The sequence below is a fragment of the Papaver somniferum genome, chromosome 6, assembly GCF_003573695.1.
Source record: "Papaver somniferum cultivar HN1 chromosome 6, ASM357369v1, whole genome shotgun sequence".
NCBI classification, from domain to species: domain Eukaryota; kingdom Viridiplantae; phylum Streptophyta; class Magnoliopsida; order Ranunculales; family Papaveraceae; genus Papaver; species Papaver somniferum.
In genome coordinates this window covers 13035311-13048195 of record NC_039363.1, presented here as the reverse complement: position 1 = coordinate 13048195, position 12885 = coordinate 13035311, and positions in this window count along the sequence as shown.

Below are 12885 nucleotides of genomic sequence, written 5' to 3'. Positions count from 1 at the left end.
TATTAGGTTCTAAGATCATAATCTATACAGATCATGCTGCTTTGAAATACCTTTTATCTAAGAAGGATACCAAACCTAGATTGATTAGATGGATCCTTTGTTACAGAATTTTCCAGACATTAGAGACAAAAGGGTGCAGAAATGTAGTAGCAGACCACTTGTCTAGGCTAGTTGTTAGTTCCCCTAGTGATTCCCTTCCTATAAGGGATTTTCCTGATGAACAATTGTTCTCTGTTTCCCAATCACCTTGGTATGCAAATATAGTGAATTATCTTGTTACTGGTCGAACCCCTCAACATTGGGGTAAGCAAGATCGTTCTAGGTTTTTAGCCGAGGTTAAGCATTTCTTTTGGGACGATCCTTATCTGTTTAAGTATTGTCCGGACCAGATTATTAGGAGATGTGTATCTGAGAGTGACCAGTCTAGTATTATCTCCTTTTGTCATGAACATGCATGTGGGGGTCATTTTAGTGCTAAGAAGACTGCTGCTAAGATTTTGCAGTGTGGATTTTACTGGCCTTCGTTGTTTAAAGATTCCCATAGTCATTGTGTTTCTTGTGAGCGTTGCCAGAAGTTAGGAACCATTTCCCGTAGAAATATGATGCCTTTGAACCCTATTTTAGTGATTGAGGTCTTTGATGTGTGGGGCATTGATTTTATGGGTCCATTTCCTATTTCGTTTGGTTATCTTTACATACTTGTCGTTGTAGACTATGTGTCTAAGTGGGTTGAGGCGGTTCCGTGTAAAACGAATGACCACAGGGTCGTAGTCCAGTTTTTGAAAGAGAATATACTTACACGTTTTGGTACGCCGCGAGCTATAATTAGTGATGGAGGTTCACACTTTTGTAATAGACCGTTTGCTCTTTTAATGAAACAATACGGTATTACCCATAAAGTAGCAACCCCATATCACCCTCAGACTAGTGGTCAGGTAGAGGTTTCCAATAGGGAAATTAAACGTATTCTAGAGAAAACAGTTAATCCAAACAGGAAAGACTGGTCGTCGAGGCTTACTGATGCCTTATGGGCTTACCGTACTGCGTTTAAGACACCCATTGGAATGTCACCTTATCGTTTAGTGTTTGGAAAGGCATGTCACCTGCCTGCTGAGTTAGAGCATCGATCCTATTGGGCTATTAAGAACTTAAACTTTTCACTTGACAAGGCAGGAGCTCAAATAAAGCTCCAGCTCAATGAGTTGGACGAGATTCGTAAAGATGCATACGCTAGTGCTAAGGAGTATAAAAACAAAATGAAACTTGTGCATGATACGAATATTTTACGAAAGTCATTTTCTCCAGGTCAAAAATTTCTTCTATATGACACTCGTTTGCATCTATTCCCCGGGAAGTTGCGCTCTCGGTGGACCGGTCCTTATGTGGTCCGTACTGTTTTTCCTCATGGCGCTGTTGAGATTGAGACACCAGATGGTAATAGTTCTTTGAAGGTTAACGGTCAGCGATTGAAGCCCTTTTTAGAGTCTTTTCCTACAGGTGATGTTGAGGAGGTCCCTCTGGAGGACCCTGTTTACCTTTCTTAACCATCGAGGCGATTTTGTATGTTGTATAATATTTTTGTAGGTTTTTGGTTACACTTCACCCAAGTACTATCTTTCCGACTTCTCTCTTTACTATTTCCTCTTGTTACTTATATTTTTGGTATTGTTATTTGATTAGAAACATTGAGGAAAATGTTAGATTTAAGTTTGAGGGTGGGGTAGAACTTTTTGTTACCTTTTCGTTGCAATAAATAAACTCCAGAGCCTAGAAATTTATCCCTATTAAGGATGGCACTAACCAATCTAAGTGGATGGAAGCATTTTGGTTGTAGGAGTTGATGAACTAATCTGACTAGATGGCAACATCTAAAGAGTCTATTCATAAAAGCACAGAGCTCAGGTGTTAGAAATAACATGATAGTTTCACCAATATCTCGTTGAGTCCTTTTCACTTCTGTTTTTATTTTGTTTTGTTTTTAAACTATGTTTCTCTAAGTGATTAGGTGGGGCTCACGATTCAAGTTGTTACCAATGCTAGGGTGAATTAGAGTGATTGAGATACAAAAAAAAAAAAAAAACTGAGACCAGACCATCAGACCAACTGGAATAAATTCAATAAAGTCGACCACTGGAACACTTGTATATGCCAGTTGTGTTGACCTAGAGTTAGGATTATCAATCATTGGTTCCCTTGTATATGCCAGTATGTTGATATTAGTCAGACTAGTATCTCATTCCATTAGGATAGGTTCATTTTGGCGGAGGCCTTCAGACAGATACGAAAAACACCGTTCACCTAGTAAACATCAAAACCATGTATGTTTTTCACTATATCCATCTTCTTGATCTATCCATCTGATTAGTTTAGACTCCGGATATTGATGTCCATAATGCAACTATTTGAGTAGAGCTCTGTCACTTATATATGAATTTTAGTATGCTTGAGTGAAAACTCGTGTACAACAATTGGAATTTCGCATCAGGGTAATTCCTCCTGTAGTCAATAAGTATGTCAACCAAGTAGATTCTTTAGTGCCTTCCAAGGTTCTGTGTAGATAGCTAGGGTCTGGAGTATAAATGTTTTGTGGGTATACCTCTGGTAAGCCCTCCGGAGACAACACTCCGCCACTAGAAACACCTAGGGGTTTAATTGCATACGCTAAATGCAATCGACGATGCCTGCGACAGTGAGTTAGGATTTTATTTTACTTGATTTGCTCGAGGACTAGCAAATAATAAGTTTGGGGGTATTTGATAGACGCATTTATGTGTCTATTATATGTCGATTGTATATATTATTAGTGCTCGATTTTATACTTATTTGGTTATTTATGTCTTTGTAGGTGTTTTTGGAGAAATAAGCTTTTGCGGGAAAATTGGCTCGAAAAGTGGTATTTGCGCTCGTGGAAAAAAATTACTATTCAGACTCTTAGCTTTGATAAGGGGCACCTCAAATGATAAGGAGTACTCAATTGCTATTCGCACCCCTTCAGAGGATAGGGGCACTCCACCTCATGACTTTCATACAAACAGAAAATGGCGGGAAATTTGTTTGGTTTCTGCGTGAACTTCTGAAGATGAACTTGACCAAGATTGTTGCATATTTCTTCATGGGAATGATATGGTACTACCCTGGTTCATCAAAACAGGGTCGGTAAGACTTGTAGATACGAAGAAAAAGGGACAAAAACCGAGTTTAGGTAAAACAGGGAAGTTCAAGTTTTTCGGGTATTTGTTGCTATATTTATGGAAGCTATGTTGGAGTTATTCTAGAGAACTTGATCACAAAAGGGAAGAGGAGATAAACAGGGGAAGTACGTACGGTGCTTAGATGAAAGAATACGAGAGTTTCTCCGGTTGGAAGTAAAACAGGGACGTGCATGTTTCGAGTTTTCTTTATCTTGATTTGGAGAATATTTGGAAGATTATGTGAAGATTATGAGATGATATGAACCCTCAGATTATGTTATACGCTGAGTAGAGCTTGGATAACTGCATGAGACGCGTACAAAGAGTTTGGATAGAAAGGAAAAGACGAGACTTTTGGTTGAAGAAAAAGGAGATTTCTTGGAGATTAAATCGACCTGTGGGTTGTAAAAGGAGTTGGGATAACTCATAGAAGGGGGACGAAACCTTAGGAGAAGTTTAGAACACCACAGAGCTCCAGAGATCGAGTTGCAGGAAAATACAATATTTTGTTGCTGCTGCTGAAGAGGAAGAACACGAAGAACATTGACGCACAAGTATCTGTCGCAGAACACTATCGTTATTCAACAGCAGAACCCATCTATCGTTTATCAACAGTAATTGCATTAGGTCTTTAGCTACTGTTTCCTCTTTGTAACAGAGATTCTGCAACACCTTCACACTTTTGCGAATTGGTCGTGTTATCACTTTTTCACTTCCTTGTACACTTTTGAGCTATAAAAACATACTTTGAGAACATAGTTAATATGAGGAGCTAAATCCCATTGCTGAGGCGATAGAGGAAGCTATTTTTCCAACAAAAAGTGATATATTCTATTTTATCTTTTTATTTGCAATAATTATATGATTATTTGCCTTGAACTATTATTGAATATGATTTTTATTTGAGTGATTGTGATTTATTTTGATGGAGTATGCTTAGTTTTAAGACTTTTGATGCTTCATACTTGGTATTTACAATTAATACTTTTGAAAATCTACTTGTTGCAATATTTTAGAATCAAATTAAACGAGAAAATTGCATAAATATAAGTATTGGTTTAATCACTTTGAATTTGGAAAATAGTGGAATCTTAGCCTCAGTGTTTCTTTTAATATTGATATCATCTTTGATTGAGTTTGCTATAATTTTTAGTGAGTTTTCTATTTTAATATTAGAATTTAAGTCTAATTAATATCCTTCACAAGTCTGAGAATCGAACCACTTTTACCACTATCTACAAATCACATCACCTGTACTTTCTCAAGGGTTGTATGGATGTCTACACCTGGTGGATCTTCAGTCTTAATGGTTGCGCACAATAATATAGCTCCAGTTTTTGAAAATTGGATGATGAACATGCATCAATATCCTATTAATACAAATTGGTTATCTATGGTTATGACAGTCTCATGGATAATCTGGAGTGAGCATTGTGAAGTTAACTTTCAAAACAAGAAGCCAGATCCGAATGTTGTGGCAAGAAGAGCTATCAGTTTTGAAAAATACATTAGCAAATTAAATCAGCAAGATCAAGCTCAGAGCAACAATCTTCTAAACCACGAACCTCAAAAATTAGTGTGGAAACCACCTGCATCTCCATATCATGTTATTAACTGTGATGCCTCTTATGACAGTAACTCTGGACTAACTGGTATTGCACTTATTTTGCGTGATTCCACAGGTACTTGGAGGGGTTGCGCATCAAAATGATATGTAGGAGTAATGAATTCGGAGCATGCAGATGCCTTACATTTTTGGATGCAGTGACCTGGAGTAAGGAGCTGCAACTATCTCATTTAGTTTTGGAGACTTATTTACAGGGAATCGACAACTATATCAACAATGCAGTACCAATTATCGCATGGGAAAATGAGGGCTTTCTCCTTGATGCTTTATAAATTTTAAAAATTATCCCCTTTTGGTTATGTCATTATGTTCCTAGGTTATGCAATAAACCTGATGATAAACTTGCAAAATTCAGCAGGAAATATCGAGTCACTAGAAGATGGTCTGATAAACCTCCTAGAGTCATTGAGAATCTATTGATTCAAGACAATGTACCATTTTCAGTTTAATCCATATTTATTTTCGCAGCAAAAAAAAATGTTAAAAGATAGAAACAGTTTATTAGGGCTCAATGGCATAAAATGTGAATTGGATATTCTATTAGGGGCAATTATGAGAGAGTAAACCTATGAAACACTTGTTGTCAGATTAATGACGTTTGGGTCTAACGCCTCTTATATTCTTTGTATATATTACACATGGAGTATATTAGGTCTTTAGGTGAAGGTAGAGGGTAATTTATTTGACCCAGTGACCCTGGTTGAACCACTGGTTAAACCAGTTGATCCGATCCAGTGATTTTATTGGGTTGACATCCGGTCTGGGTCTTAAAACATTGGTTTCGTATAATAATTTTTGTACGTTACATTTCTAAATATAAATCTATTTATCGAGCAAAAATAAAATAAAAGTAGAATGACTGGAGGTGCTTTGCCATAAACTTTCTGAAAGTTTTCTTCTTCCTTCAATTAAATTATTTTCTTTCAAAAGTTTTCCTACTGTAGAAATTATCCGGATCAAAAACATATCTTTTAGGCCAAGAACTATGATGCCCCTTTTTCCTTTCCTGTCTCTCATATGTAGGAAAAAATTTGAATTGCCAACCATTATGGTCTCCCATATCCCTAATATCTGGTAACCGAACTACCTGGTTAGGTGATCTCGTAAAAAGAAACTTTCATAACCGAACTCATTGTTTCAAAGGAAAAACTGAGTTCCATTTTTTCGATAAATTTTTTTCTTTACCGAACTTTGGTAATATGTAGTTCGTTTACCTCGAAATTTGTATCAGGAAACCGAACTTTAGTCTGGTTATAGCCAAATAATTGGTTTGGTTACCTCGAAATTTATACCAGGTAATCGAACTGTTGTCTGTTTACTCCAAATGTTGTGTTTACTTCATTCTTTAGTTCTATTTTATTTAATAACACAATATTCTATTATGTTTAGCTAATGCTTTGGTTTTCGTTCATTAGGAAAAAAGGAAAAAGATCTAATCCACACCTAGATGAGGATTTGAAAACTCCCACCCCTCATGGTAGAATACATTTAGATTTCCGAAACTATGGTACCAAAAATGCTAAACATGGAGGGGGTTGTTACCGGAAGTCAACCATGACAATGTTCGTAATGTAATCTAAGATGTGAATGAAGAGGTGATGGATAATACAATTGATTATGCCGTAGAAGAAGAAAAAGATGATGAAGAAGAGAAAAGAAATTAAGATCAAGGAAAACAAGAGGATGAATATGAAGAGGAAGAGGATGAAGGGGAAGAGGCAGAACAAAAAGGTCAAGGAAAAGAAGGACAGGAAGAACAGAAAGAGTCGGAAGAAGAAAGAGAGAAGGAGTCCGAAGAACAAGAAGGACAGGAGGAAGAGGAAGAAGAGAAAGAGGTTGAAGAACAAGAAATTCGAGAAATTGTTCCTGCTAAAGAGAAAAAAATCCGAAGCCGCATGGTTATAGATATTCACACATTCCTAAAGATACTTTGTGTTTGTCACCAGTGAGCCCAACTTATGGTACTCCAAATGATGGAAGGGCAACATTGTTTGGCTACAAATACTCATGTGATGCGAAGATCTATGCAACAAAGGTATTCTTAACAAACAAAACATTTTTTTTGACATGTTTCGTCAAGTATTAATAGTGTGATGTTCTTTTGGTAGGATTATAATGATGCAATTCGTCTTATTCGTCGTCAAAAGGAGGCCAAATGGGATCTTTCTATGGAGTGTTATGAGTTTCAAGCGAAGGTTAAAGAATGTGTGTTATGGAGATCTATTGAGTACGTACATGAGGAATTTGACGTTGTTTCCGTATCTGTATTTCTCGAGAGACATTATCCAGAGACATATACAATGCATCTTCCATTATGAGAGATAGGAATTACTCCCGGTGATTGTATGAGAATCACCGGCCTACAAGTAGAAGGTAAATGTCTTCGAGAAGGATACAACCCCTCGATGAGTTATGAAGATCTTGAAGCATTGGCTCTAAAGTGTCTAGGATAGGATGCAAGAACGACCTAATGTGAGCTTACACGTGCTGTGAAGTCCCCTAAACATGGCGATGAATATAATCCCAAAGACAAACATGGATCCTCGGAGAAGATGGTATTGAAATTCAAGTAGTTAAAGTTGAAGAAATCATTTGAAGGAACAACTAAGAAGGTGAAGAATGGAAAGTTGGTTATGGACGAGGAGACGCTTAAGCACCATGTCATTGCTTATTGGTTATATCATCTTGGAACTGTTATTTTCCATGACACTTATGTAAATAGGGTGAATGCACATTATCCACAGATTTTGGAGGACCTCAATGAGATGAACAACTACTCTTGGGCCACTAGGGTGCTTGCATTTGTTCTAGGAGAGATAAGTAAAGGTTCTAGGATTAAGATAACTCAAATTGGAGGTTACTTAACTCTTATTCAGGTGAACTTCTACATTGTTAATTATTAAATTATTTGTTAATATTTTATGCTTCCAATTCAATTTTCATCTATGTGGTTAATATTTTCATTTTTTCGTATAGGTTTGGATCTACGACCACTTACCTTCATTGGGATTGTCTAAGGAAATGACATCGTATCCCTATGGAGAACCTACAGCAGGATAATAAGTGTTCTTGGATGCACAAAAGAAGTCTAAAGAAGAGCAGTTGACTTCGTTGAGGGAGAAATTGGATAATCTAACAGTGAACAATGTTTATTTCACCCATACACCGTACTCGATGATAAAACTGTAGATGAAAACGACCCAAAGGTTTTTGTTCCGTCTTTTGATAAATCAAGGTGCACAGGAAACAATTGATAAACCAGACTTATATTCCCGAAGAACATCCTAGTATTATCAATCACCTCATAATAATAATAATTGTATGAAAATGAAACAAGATATTGTGGAATCACAAACGATGATACGAAGATATTTGTGACTTATTTTTATCTTGCATATCGTAGATCACTCTCAAGTAAATATTAGAGAAGACAGTACTCAATCACGATACAACAGGGCAAGATCAGAACACGCAACTACATAGAAAATAGTTGGGTCTGGCTTCACAATCCCAATGAGGTCTTTAAGTCATTAACCTACAGGGTTTCGTGAAAAATATAAGGTTAAAGGAGAATCGACTCTAGCTTATGAAAATAATAACACACATAAGGTGAGAGGATTAGGTTTTCCAGTTGCTAGAGTTCTCCTTTATATAGTTTTCAAATCAGGGTTTGCAACTAAGTTACATTGGTAACCAAGCATTCAATATTCACTTTAGATGAAAACCTGATTTATTTCAAGATAATATATTTCAACCGTTAGATCGAACTAATCTTGTTATACATAAATGAAATGCACTTTTTATTTAGGTTTGAGTAACCGTACCTAAACATGTATACCGGGTTGGCTCAACAATAGTTACCTATATGAACGCTCTCATATCAACCTTATTCATCTTAATCAAAATTATTTCAAATGAACTAGTTACAGAGTTTTTCAATTTCTATATTCTCATAGAAGTATACAAGAACACAATTGAAGCAAAATCGGTTTGATTCACTTGAATAAATTAATGAACATTATAGCGACGGTTGCAAAGATTGCATTCCTTATTATATAAAAGTATTAGTTCATGGACAAACCGATTCTAGAACAATAACCACCCAAGTATGCAAACGGGTACGCATATTTAAGTATCCGGTCTGGGTTTGGTTCGCCAATATGCGAACAGGTACGCATACCACAAAACACGGCAGAAATTTCCGGACCCAATACCTTACGCAAGTATGCGTAATAGTATGTCTACTTAGGTATCCGGACTTTCACCAATAGGTACGCTTACGAGTATGCATACTTTGGTTCTCGGCCATGAATTTACATATATGCAAGTACGCATACAATGCTTATATCCACTCATTTTAAACTCTAATTCAATCATTGAAACTTTCTTAGAGGATGACAATAGTCGTTTTCACACACTATTAGCATCAAAGCGAATTTCAAGTTATCGAAATAATCATAATGAAACATTCCAAGTAAATACCAAATGATCTTATCACACGAACCATGTAAGATGTTTCTCGGCAATTTTCACATGATCATCTTTTGACTTTCGTCAATAATATAAGATGAACTTGGTTGAAACGAAAGCTTACCAACACATATTTCGAGAAATAGATAGCGAGTTATATTCAATTCAAAATATCTGATGAGTGCAAACAGAAACTATCATAAGAATTTTGTCTCAATATAGAAGATAGAGTAGAAATAGAATTTCCAAGTGATAGATGAGTTTTAGTTTCCACATAGCTTTTGTTGATGAAGTTTCACAATCTCTCCTTAGTAGTTATTCGTCTTCAAATGATGAACGCCGTGAATTCTAATGCTCAACTACACAAACTATCCTAGTCCGACACATCACTATAAGTAGACTAGAAATCAAGACTTATAGTTTTGATCACTAACATTGAAAAACAAGATTGAGATAGCAACGCTTGCGAGTTCGACCAAGCAGTGCTCTAACATAGAGTATTTCAGAAATATTGGACAAAGCATTTCCAGGAATTAGGAAAACCGAATTTTGTTATTCATTGCATATCTTGAAAATATTTTCGGTTTTGGAAATTCCTTGGTGTCCAAACATCCTTGGTCTATAAATACCCAAGTTTGCATTTCTAGCAAACTATCCTAAGATCCAGGCAAACTTCATCTTTTTGTTGTTTCCAGTGGAGTCGTCTATCCAGAGAGGAAATTACCCTAATTAGGTGAAATCTCTTACGACAACTCGTTTAAAGACTTCTGTGGGATCAATATATAAGCTCTACGAGTGTTGGTGGGAAACTAGATAATTGCATTGTTATTAGTTTTCGATTTGATTTGATTGACTAACGGTTGTTGAACTTTGATTGCACCTAGTTTTTTTATTCTTGAGAATCTTCTCTTATAATATAAGATTCACTCAAACTAGATCGAAGTGTCGACGGGATCTTTAGAAATGTTTGGAGATCTAAGGACATCTTATGATAATTCATTGTTAACAGACCCCGTTCTGTGCGTGATTGATCACAAAAGATTCAAGTGGTGTTATGTAGGGTTTTATTAAAGACTAAAGAAGATTTGAAGACGAAGAAGATTTCTTATTGGTTCTCATATCTTTGGTGTGCACAAACCTTGATCGGTTGGGATCCAACTAATATGGGATTTGTTCGATTGATTAGTTGCTTAAGATCGGTATCAGTTTATAGTTTCTTGTTGGATTCTATATTTATAGATTGCAAGTATAAACTATGCTACTTAGGTAGTTGTTGGATAGATAAATCTTAAACCCGACAAAGGAGTTTATTAGATTTAACGGAAGATCCTTTTGTCAAACTCATATCACTGATATTGAATAGAGTTGTCACTAAACAAATTTATTGTTCCTTTACTTTTTGGAATACGATCCAAAGGAATTGTTCTAGTGCCTGCACTTATCGAATGTCGTAAGCACAGGGATACTAAAGAAACTAAGTGAACTAGGGGTAGTTTCTAGTTCTGAACTATACAAAATTGGTTTAGATTTTGTATAGCGGCTTAAATCTGAGAGTATTCAATTCCGGACTAGGTCCCGGTGTTTTTCTACATTTGCGGTTTCCTCATTAACAAAATCTTGTTGTGTCTTTTACTTTTTTGTTTCCGCAATTATAATTGTTTATTATAATTAAAATAAAATACACAAATATTAACTCCGTATTACTTGATAGTGATCTTACAGAGTTTGGTTAAATCCCAATCTATTATCCATATACGATCACACAAAGTATGAATATCGATTTTTCGTATTGTCTCGACTTTGTCCATAGACAATCACTTTCAGTAAGAGGACTTATATCTAGATATTTTAAATATTGTGGTGCATTTGGGTACCCTCGTCTTTTCAGTACATATTAGGCGAAGTAGAAGCATTTTGTGGATTTGTTTTCTTTAAGTGAGCGAGGATATCAATGGATTTCATACTATTATGGGTCATTGCATCCACGATCATCCCTTATTCTTCAATTAGGTGTCCATCATAAGGGCGTGTTAGCAAACTCTCCCGTATGACTACCGCATATAACTTTCTCCAAAAACCAATCTTTTGCCGCGTTCCTTCAAAATTGAAGCTTGAACGGGCATTGGGTCTTCTTAGTGAAAGTAGTATTCTTCCTCTTGGTCTTTGCTTCATACACCATACTCTTTTATGCATGACTTTTATGTTGTCCACTACACTCGCAAACCATTTGAAAGCTATTGTCATTAGTGTAACCATTACAAACTATATATGATACACATGCATAATCAACTTTCCTCGTTCTACATACCACTCCTTTGCATCAACTTTCTCCTTCCATGTCTAGAAAATAGGTTCAAAAACAAAAACTTAGAAAACCAATTTAGCAATACGAAATTTCTAGTAATGTTTTTCAAACCTGAAAGACGTATGTTTTTATTATTAACCTACCAAGTCGGTTAAATAGTGAAAGGTAAAATCTTCGGTGAGAACTTTATTTTCTAAAGGTTTTTCATCCATTTGGGGAGGTACATCCACAACCTGAAAAGATATTTACCCGCATTAGGGTAAACGAGACAACAAAATGACAACATATATCAATTTATAGTTGGTATTGAAAGAAGCGAGAAGAACCGCAAATAAGCTACGATTCAGGATCCAAAACAAACCGTAAGTAACCTGCGGTTGATAAATAAAGCTTCCGGACGAACCATAAGGATATCAAACCGACCGTAATTACACATTTCCAACAATAGCAATCATTTGAAAACATGCATAGTAAATTACGGTTCAAACTAAAATAAAAAACAAACCATAGAGAAAGTTACGGTTGGTCTCGATTTTCACCGTAACTAGTGCAGTAAATATAACCATGCACATGATATGTTACGGTTGGTAAAAACTGAACGAAATAAACAACCGTAACTCAGTGACATACGGTTTTTATTGAGTTTGTTTACCAACCGTAACTGGTTTTACGATTGGGTTCTCCACAAATTTAACCTGTTACAGTCGGTAGTTCATCATTTACGAACCATAACTGCAATTTACGGTTGGTTACATGAAATATTCCAACCGTAAGTATCTCTGAAACGTAAAAGTTTTGATTTTTATACGTACTTTAGATAATTTTGAGAAACAAAATGCTAATTGGAACTAACTTAGAAGTATACCTGGTCATTTTCAGGCACTGGTTCTTCACTTTGTTGGTTAATTTCTTCAATTGATTGAGATTGGCCTTCACTTTGGGTTAAAATATCTCTACCATCTAAAAAATAATCCATCTCTGGATCCTCATCAATAGGTACGTAAAATTTGTTTTCTCTATCATATAAAGATTCACTCATCTAAGATTTGTCATTGAAATCACTCATTTTGGTTCAATGAATCAAAATCTGGGATTTCACAAATATCACAAAAGTTTTTCTTTTTTTCTCCTCTACACTATTTCTTTAACTCTAAAATCTGATTTTGTTTTAGTGTAAATATAAGTGAAACTTGATTATCAACACTAAATTAAATTATCAACACTAAACTATTTAAGGTTTAATTAGTCATTATCAAATATTTTTTTTGATAAATAGGTGGATACAGGTGGCA